Raw genomic sequence first — 8,997 nt, 5'->3', positions numbered from 1 at the left:
ATGAACATTGCTTTCAACCTGCCCCACGGTAACCTACATCCTGCCCCATGGTAGCTAAGAGTATTTTAATTGTCATATGTGTTGACATTGGAGCAATGAAGTTCTTACTTGTAGTAACATAATAGACCTGTAAACACAGTAAATGTTGATAATATATAATAACAATTCCAAATTAATAACCGCAAAGCTAGTGCAACCGCCCCCCCCTCCCCCGCCCCCGAGTCTTTAGTCCATATACAGTGCATTCAGAAAGTATTCAGAACCCTTCACTTTTTCCACATTTTGTTACTTTACAGCCATATTAAAATGGATTCAATTATTTCTTTTTTTATCATTTATCTACATACAATACCCCAGAATGAAGAAGCGAAAACAGGTGTTTAGAAATTTTTGCAAAGTAATTAAAAAGAAATAACTGAAATATCACATTTACATAAGTATTCAAACCCTTTGCTACTGCCCACTGGTTCAGTCTTCTCCAATATCTATTTAAGAAAGAACTACAGATGCTGGAAAAATCGAAGGTAGACAAAAAATGGTGGAGAAACTCAGCGGGTGAGGCAGCATCTATGGAGAGAAGGAATAGGCGACGTTTCGGGTTGAGAACCTTCTTCAGATGATGGGGGGGTGTGGGAAAAATAAAGGAAGAGGCGGAGACAGTAGGACTAGAAGGAGAGCTGGGAAGGGGAGGGGGAGGAGGGAGAAGACAAGGGTTAACTAAAATTAGAGAAGTCAATGTTGATACCGCTGGGTTGTAGACTACCCAAGCGAAATACGCAAGCTTGTCTCCTCACTACATTTACTGCTGGCTCCAATCGCAAATCTGAGTTTTCGAGTGATCTGTGCAAGGCATTCATTGATGCTGGAATTCCACTGTAGAAATTGGAAAACAAATATCTCAAAGGTTTTTTAGAGAAATACACAAAGAAACATATATAAAGTGAGTCATCATTATGGAAAATGATGTTGACAGCAACTTCAACATTGCTGTGCAGAAAATTAGAGATGAAGTAGCATGCAACAAAATATGGATCTCAATAGACGAGCCAACCGATGCTGTGGAGAGATATGTTGCCAATGTGGTACACTGAAGGCAGGTCAACCATCAAAAGAGTATTTGTTGACATCAGAAGTATTGGAGAAGTCGAACAGCTCAACTATTGCTCAGTTGTTTACATCTCACTTGCTGTACTTTGGCCAGAAGGTATAAAACACAAGAATGTTCTTCTGTTTGTGACTGATGCTGCTCCGTATGTGAAAAAAGCTGTTCGTGCTCTTAAAGTTTTATTTCCCAAAATGTTGCATTTGTCATGCTTATTAGTTCAAGGACTTCATAGAATTGCCAAGCACATACGCAGCTTGTTTCCAAATGTCGATCGCCTAGTTTCCAATGTCAAGAAAATCTTCCTCAAAGCACCTGTGCAGTTGTTCAAGGAAATGGCACCCAAGATTCCGCTACCTCCTCAGCCCAGTTTGACTAGGTGGGTACATGGCTCTCTGCTGTACTCTACCATGCTGCAAATTTTGAAAAAGTCCCTCAACCACAATCTTGTGTTTATTGATTCCAATTTTGCAAAGTTCCCACAAGCTATCACTTCCCATAAGAAATGTGGTGAAACATTAGTGAATAACTTGCAGGATTTCAGCAAAGTACAGGCCCGTATGAAGCTTTTCAAAAAGGGGGGTGGCATGACAGGATTACAAAAATTATATGTGAAAATTCATGTTGAAAAACATGTTGAAAATTTAGCGGCAACCAGAAAGATGCTACGACTCTTGGGTGACTAGGAGACTAACGACCATACAGACGACACTCGCGCCATGACATCTGTTTTACATAGAAAATAGGTGCAGGAGGAGGCCATTTGGCCCTTCGAGCCAGCACCACCATTCATTGTGATCATGGCTGATTGTCCCAAATCAATAACCCATGCCTGCCTTCTCCCCATATCCCTTGATTCCACTTGCCCTTAGAGTTCTATCTAACTACAGTGATTTGGCCTCCACTGCCCTCACCTCAGTCTTAAATGGCCTTCCCTTTATTCTAAGACTGTGGCCCCTGGTTCAGGACTTGCCCAACATTGGGAACGTTTTTCCTGCATCCAGCTTATCCAGTCCTTTTATCTATATTACCAAAAGTCTGATCTTGACCACTTCCTGCTGTTCTGTATATTGATTTTAGAACAAACGCTGCCAGTTAAGGCTGTGATTTTTGGCCATCTTACTCAGAGTCCCCATCCGCTGCGCAGGACAAGAGGATTTTTCCCATCGATGAAAAATGAAACATTTATTAGTGTTTAAAAAAATGTTGAGATTCTCTCTCCTGAAGGCCATGCCCCTACCGGAGGGACTATAAAATCCGGAAGTGTTGAGTGCCTCAGTCAGTCTCTTCAAGATGGGGGAGCGTGAGGGTCACGTCTCTCAGTCTGAGCTGTGAATAACACTGAACACTACTAAACTGTGAGTGGGTTTACTGACATGTCAGTGCCCTTAATGTGGTTTGAAAATATAGTTTGGAAATGCTAAAGCTGTGTTGCCTTTGGTTTGGAAATGCTAAAGCTGTGTTGTCTTTGGTTTGGAAATGGTAAAGCTGTGTTGCCTTTGGTTTGGAAATGCTGAAGCTGTGTTGCCTAATTAAAGTTGCATTGCCTAATTAAAAGTTACCTTGCCTAATTAAAGTTGCCTTGCCAAATTAAAGTTGCCTTGCCTTCTATATAATTAAAAATCTAATCTTGACCACTTCCTGCTTGCGCTTTATATTGATTTTAGAAAAAACGCTGCCACGTACGGCTGTGATTTTTGGCCATCTTACTCAGAGTCCCCATCCGTACAAGAGGATTTTTCCCATCGATGAAAAATAAAAGAGTTATTAGTGGTTAAATAATGTTGAGATTCTCTCTCCTGTCAATCACGCCATGAAGGCCATGCCCCTTCTGGTGGGGGGGGGGGGGGGGGGTAGGGACTATAAAACCCAGAAGTGTGGGTTTTATAGTCTTGCACCCTGCTTGAAATGGTATGAAACTGCACTTGAATTTGGTGGCCTTGCACCCAGCTTGAAGTGGTAAGAAACGACACTTGAATTAATGGAATTTCAAGGAATAGCCGTAAGTCAACTGACAGCCCACCAGCCGTGAGTGAGTGAGCTGCCAGCACAACAGGCTTGAGTGACTGAGCTGCCAGCCCAAGAATCCATTCGGCCCACAATGTCCATACTAGCCCTCTGGAAACCAGTCCCTCAGCCCACAACACCCATACTAGTGCTCCAGAACCCCCCCCCCCCCCCCCCCCACTGGCCACCAATATTGTAATTGGTGGAGAAGTGGAATATTGCGTTCGGGGACCAGCTCTCCCGTGTGATGCTGGGACCCGACGTGTCCCACTTAGTCTAGTAATTTTATATGTTTCTATAAGAACCCCCCTCATCCTTCTAAACTCCAGTGAATACAAGCCTAGTCTTTTCAATCTTTCCTCATATGACAGTCCCACCATCCCAAGGATCAATCTCGTGAACCTACGCTGCACTGCCTCAATCACAAGGATATCCTTCCTCAAATTAGGAGACCAAAATTGTGCACAATACACCAGATATGGTATTACCAGAGAACTGTACAACTGCAGAATAACCTCTTTAATCCTATACTGAAATCCTCTCCATATGAAGACCAACATTCCATTAGCTTTCTTCACTGCCTGCTGTACCTGCACGCCAACTTTCAGTGACTGATGTACAAGGGCACCCAGGTCTCGCTGCACCTCCCCCTTACCTAACCTAACCCCATTGATATACAATACAATACAATACAATACAATACAATACAATACAATACAATACAATACAATACAATACAATACAATACAATACCGTTTATTTGTCATTTGAAACTCACATGAAGTTCAAACGAAATTTGGTTTCTGCAGTCATACAAGAAACGAACCACACATACACAAACACAATTTACACAAACATCCATCACAGTGAATCTCCTCCTCACTGTAATGCAAGGCAAAGTCTTGTCTCTCCCCTGCTCTCCATTCCTCTCCCAAAGTCAAAGTCAAAGCCCCCGGCAGGCGCTAGCAAGTCCCATGGCCACTTAAAGCCGCGCCGGGCGATATAAGGCCCTGCTCTGGGCCTTGATGTTGGAGCCCCCGGCGGGCGCTACCAAGTCCCGCGACTGTTGAAGCCGTGTCGGGTGATGTAAGGCCCCGCTCCAGGTCACTCTCAACCCTGCAATTCGAGCGGGAGAAGTCGCCGTTGCCGGTGCCCCGCAAAGCGGTCTCCCACCGGGGACCCGCGAGCTCCCGGTGTCACCATTCCCCAGAATCGGGTCACAGCAGCTCTCCACACCCCGAAGCCGGCCAGCTCCACGATGGTAGGTCCGCAGCTCCGCAGGCTCCGTGACTTGAGTTGTCGTTCCGGTTGGAGGCCGCTCCACGGCGCTAGGCCCCAACGGCAATTGAGACCCGACAGGGAAAAGGTCGGGTCCCCGTACAGGTAAGAGATCTAAAAGTTTCCCCCACATACACAGTCAAAAACCAACCACAAACTATATCCTCAACAGGACCATAAAAGACAGACGGACTGCAGAGGCCGCTGCGACATCGGTCGCGCCGCCCACCCAAGGCCAAGATAATAATCTGCTCCCTTGTTTTTGCCGCCAAAGTGGATAACCTCACATATATCTATATTATACTGCATCTGCCACACATCTGCCCACTCACTCAACCTGTCCAGGCCACCCTGCAACCTCCTAATATCCTCTTCACAGTTCACACCGTCACCCAGCTTTGTGTCATCCACAAACGTGCTAGTGTTGCTTCTAATTCCCTCTTCCAAATCATTAATATATATGGTAAACAGTTGCGGCCCCAACACCGAGCATTCGGCACTCCACTCACCACTGCCTGCCATTCTGAAAAGGACCCGTTCACTCCTACTCTTTGCTTCCTGTCTGCCAACCAATTTTCTATCCATGTCAACACCCTACCCCCAATAGCATGTGTTCTAATTTTAGTCACCAGTCTCCCGTGCGGGACCTTATTAAAGGCTTTCTGAAAGTCTAGATACACTACATCCACTGGCTCCCCTACGTCCATTTTACTTGTCACATCTTCAAAAAATTCCAGAAGATTAGTCAAGCATGATTTCCCTTTCATAAATTCATGGTGACTTGGACTAAGCCTTTTACTGCTATCCAAATGCCCCATTATTATCTCTTTAATAATTGACTCCAGCATCTTTCCCACCACTGAAGTCAGGCTAACTGGTCTGTAATTCTGTTTTCTCTCTCGCTCCTTTCTTGAAAGGTGGGATAACATTAGCTATCCTCCAGTCCACAGGAACTAAATCCATTGAACATTGGAAAATGATCACCAATGCGTCCACTATTTCTAGAGCCACCTCCTTGAGGACCCTGGGATGCAGACCATCCGGCCCACGGGATTTATCATCCTTCAGTCCCATTAGCCTACCCAATACTATTTCTCGCCTCATGAAAATTTCTTTCAGTTCCTCTACCCTTTTAGATCCTCTGACCTCCATCTGGGAGATTGTTTGCGGCTTCCTTAGTGAAGACAGATCCGAAGTACCTGTTCAACTCTTCTGCCATTTCCTTGTTACCCATTAATAATTTCACCCGTGTCTGCTTTCAAGGGACCCACATTTGACTTTGCTACTCCTTTTTCCTTAACATAGCCGGCCGGAGTGGCTCTTGGTGTCAGCGTCACGGTGCCAGCTCCTGGTGCCAGTAATGGGTTCAGATTCAGTGGTTCCCGCTCTCACCCGGCGACAGAACTGACCGCCGGCAGCGGACCCGCTCCCTGGACGCCAGGCTGACCAGCGGCGAGGCTCCGAAGCTGCGGATGGATGCGATTGACCGGGCACGCGGGCAGACACCGCAGCCCCGGGCCCGGAGAAATGTGCGGTCTTTTTTCTAAATCATCCTGCGGGCCGGATTGGACCCTTCTCGGGTAGGTTGACACCCCCTCCCCGCAACGCAATACCATTCCACAGCCCCACTCACCCAATCTAGGCCCGAGGCGATGAGTGAAAATGGTGGTGATTTGATCCCTCCCCACCGGGCCCACTGCGCAAGCGTGGAGAGACGGCGTCATTTTATGTCACTACTGCATCCCCGGCTTCCCCCAACTGTGCAGGCACGGATGGTCGCAAATAATTTTTCCCCTCAAATTATCCCGCGGGCTGGAACCAGAATTTTCGCATTTCGGGTAATTTCCTTCAAAGTGGAAACACTGATTGCGTTCCAATCTTTTTTGGGGGGGATTTTGTTTTACTCTGGAAAAAAAGGAGGGTGCAACCGTCCCTTCGGACGGCCATGAAGTAACTGACGATATTCGTAAAGTTCCTGGCGATGTAGGTAAAAACATACAAGGAAAATGTGAGAGAGTGATTTTAGCTAACAAAGATCTTGAAGAAATACAAAACATAGCTAAAGTTCTCAAAGGTAGTTGTAATACACAAGATATCAATATGAATATAGAGTCTGTAGCTTGTTTCGGGTATGCACAAGTGACCTCAGCTGGGGTACAAAGAAGTTTTTCACAACTGAAGCATATTCTGTTGACAGACGGTATAGTTTAACACCAGATAATTATGTGCAACCAGGCAACTTTGGTAATTTAATATAGTATACCTTTATATTATCATTTTTAACCATATTTTGGTGGTGGAAATACATGCCTTTGTATGCCTTTTTTTTGTCAATAAATGCCCTTTTCATGCCTTTTTTGTAATTTTATTATGCCTTTTTGCCTGCCTATTTCAGTTTTTTAGTGCCTAAACATCCTGGCTCCAGACATTATAGATGAGATCTTGAGGTTTGGCAGTGGAGCTCCCTCTAGTGGAACATTCCCCCTCACCATTTCCCCACCACACACTTTCCTCTTTGCATGAAGAAACATCTCCAAAACACCAGTTTTTCTTACTTCTGATGCTATATGATTAAGTCCTCCTCAGCATCGCTGTTGTTAATTGGCTAGAAATTGGATTTCATCTTTTCTGGTGTGCAAACCCAGTGCTATATATTGTCCATTCAAATTCCCTTTAAAAAATTTTGAAATCAATTGTAGGCATAAACAGGTATATCTCTGGTTGACAAGACGCGATGAGATTTGTGCGTGAGGGATCAATACAGAGACCTCAGCTTTTATTTTATATATATATGTGTCCTGGGTGATGACATTAAATGTGCTGTTGCTCAATCTGCTGATGACATAGATTCATACAACATGGAATCAGGCCCTTTGCACAACTTGCCCCTTCCAACCAGGATGCCCCATCTACACTTGCCCCTGCTCGCGTTTGGCCCATATCCCTCTAATCCTATCCTATCAATATATCTGTCCAAATGTGTTTTATTAAGTAAGAAAATATATGATTAAACAATTTGGCAAAGATCTAGCATATATAAAAGAAAATGGGAAACTATAAAATTGTCAATTTGGCATGACAATTATGAAAAAGGTTACTAAATGGTGAGATTGCAGAGGTCTGAGATGCAGAGAGATTTGAATCATGTTAACATGCTTTCCAGTCAAAAAATATTATACATGAGTTCAGTGAAGTCAAACACCTGTACAACAGCGATTTTAAATGAGTGGAACTATTGTAGTGAATAGTAGATCCATTTCTGGGACCAGCAAACAAAGAGTTGCTATGCTCTGGCACTTGCCCCGGGAGTGAATGCAAAAGATGAAATATTCAAGTACAACAATTAATTAGGAAATCCAATAGAATGATATAATTTATTGTGAGATATTTGTAAAGAAATCATGATTAATGCTATAGAACACAATGAAGTCTAATTTGGAATATTCTGGCCAATATTGGTTTCTTTATTCAACGAAAAATCGAAATAAATGCCGCCTCACCCGCTGAGTTTCTCCAGCATTTTTGTCTACCATCGATTTTCCAGCATCTGCAGTTCCTTCTTAAACATATATAAATTGGATACAGTTTAGAGAAAGACTACTGGACTAATAGTGTTTACGAAGGAACTGCAGATGCTGGAAAATGGAAGGTACACAAAAATGCTCGAGAAACTCAGCGGGTGCAGCAGCATCTACGGAGCGAAGGAAATAGGCAACGTTTCGGGCCGAAGAAGGGTCTGAAGAAGGGTTTTGGCCCAAAACATTGCCTATTTCCTTCGCTCCATAGATGCTGCTGCACCTGCTGAGTTTCTCCAGCATTTTTGGGTACCTACTGGACTAATATATGATTTGGGCAGATGATATCAGAGAGGAAGGTCGGTTTGTATCTGCTGGGGGTTACAGGATTGAGAGGGGACACATAAGATGTTGAGGAGTCCTGACAAGGTGGATGAGCAAAGGAGGTTACCACCTATGAAAATATTTAAAGGTTTCAAAGGTCTTTTATTGTCACATCTGCCAATTAAGGTAGAGTGATATTCATATTACCATACAGCCATACTAAAGAAAAGCTACAAGACACACAACCACATAAATTTAACATAAACATGCAGGATTCCCTACATTCCTCACTGTGATGGAAGGCAATAAAGTCTAAACTTCTTCCCTTATTTTTCTCCTGCGGTCGGGGCAGTCGAACCATCCGCGGTCAGGGTGATCAAAGCTCCCGTAGCCAGCGGTCGAAGCCCCTGCGTCGGGCCGATCGAAGCTCTCTCACGAGGTGGTTGAAGCTCCCACGTCGGGGCGGTCGAAGCTCCTGAGTGAGGATTAAGCAATTGCTCATGCAGATGGTTAGGTGGGTGGTTACGGTTTTATTCTGGGAAGACGGGTTTATTGAGAGGACCAAGGTAGATAGAGAGAGAAAGGGACAGAGGCGTATGGATTGCCTGAAATTGGAGAATTCAGTATTCTTGCCTTTGATCTGAGTAGCATATGATGTGTTATTTGTAAAACCATATCTTCTGCATTGAGTCAATGACAAAGGTAATCTTTTAGATTTGTTTAAAATTAGTGAAATATTGTATGTGTAACTGAAAAGCAAAATATATAGAT

Source organism: Amblyraja radiata, chromosome 4 (assembly GCF_010909765.2).
Source record: "Amblyraja radiata isolate CabotCenter1 chromosome 4, sAmbRad1.1.pri, whole genome shotgun sequence".
Lineage (NCBI taxonomy): Eukaryota > Metazoa > Chordata > Chondrichthyes > Rajiformes > Rajidae > Amblyraja > Amblyraja radiata.
Note: the sequence above shows the minus strand (reverse complement) of the source record.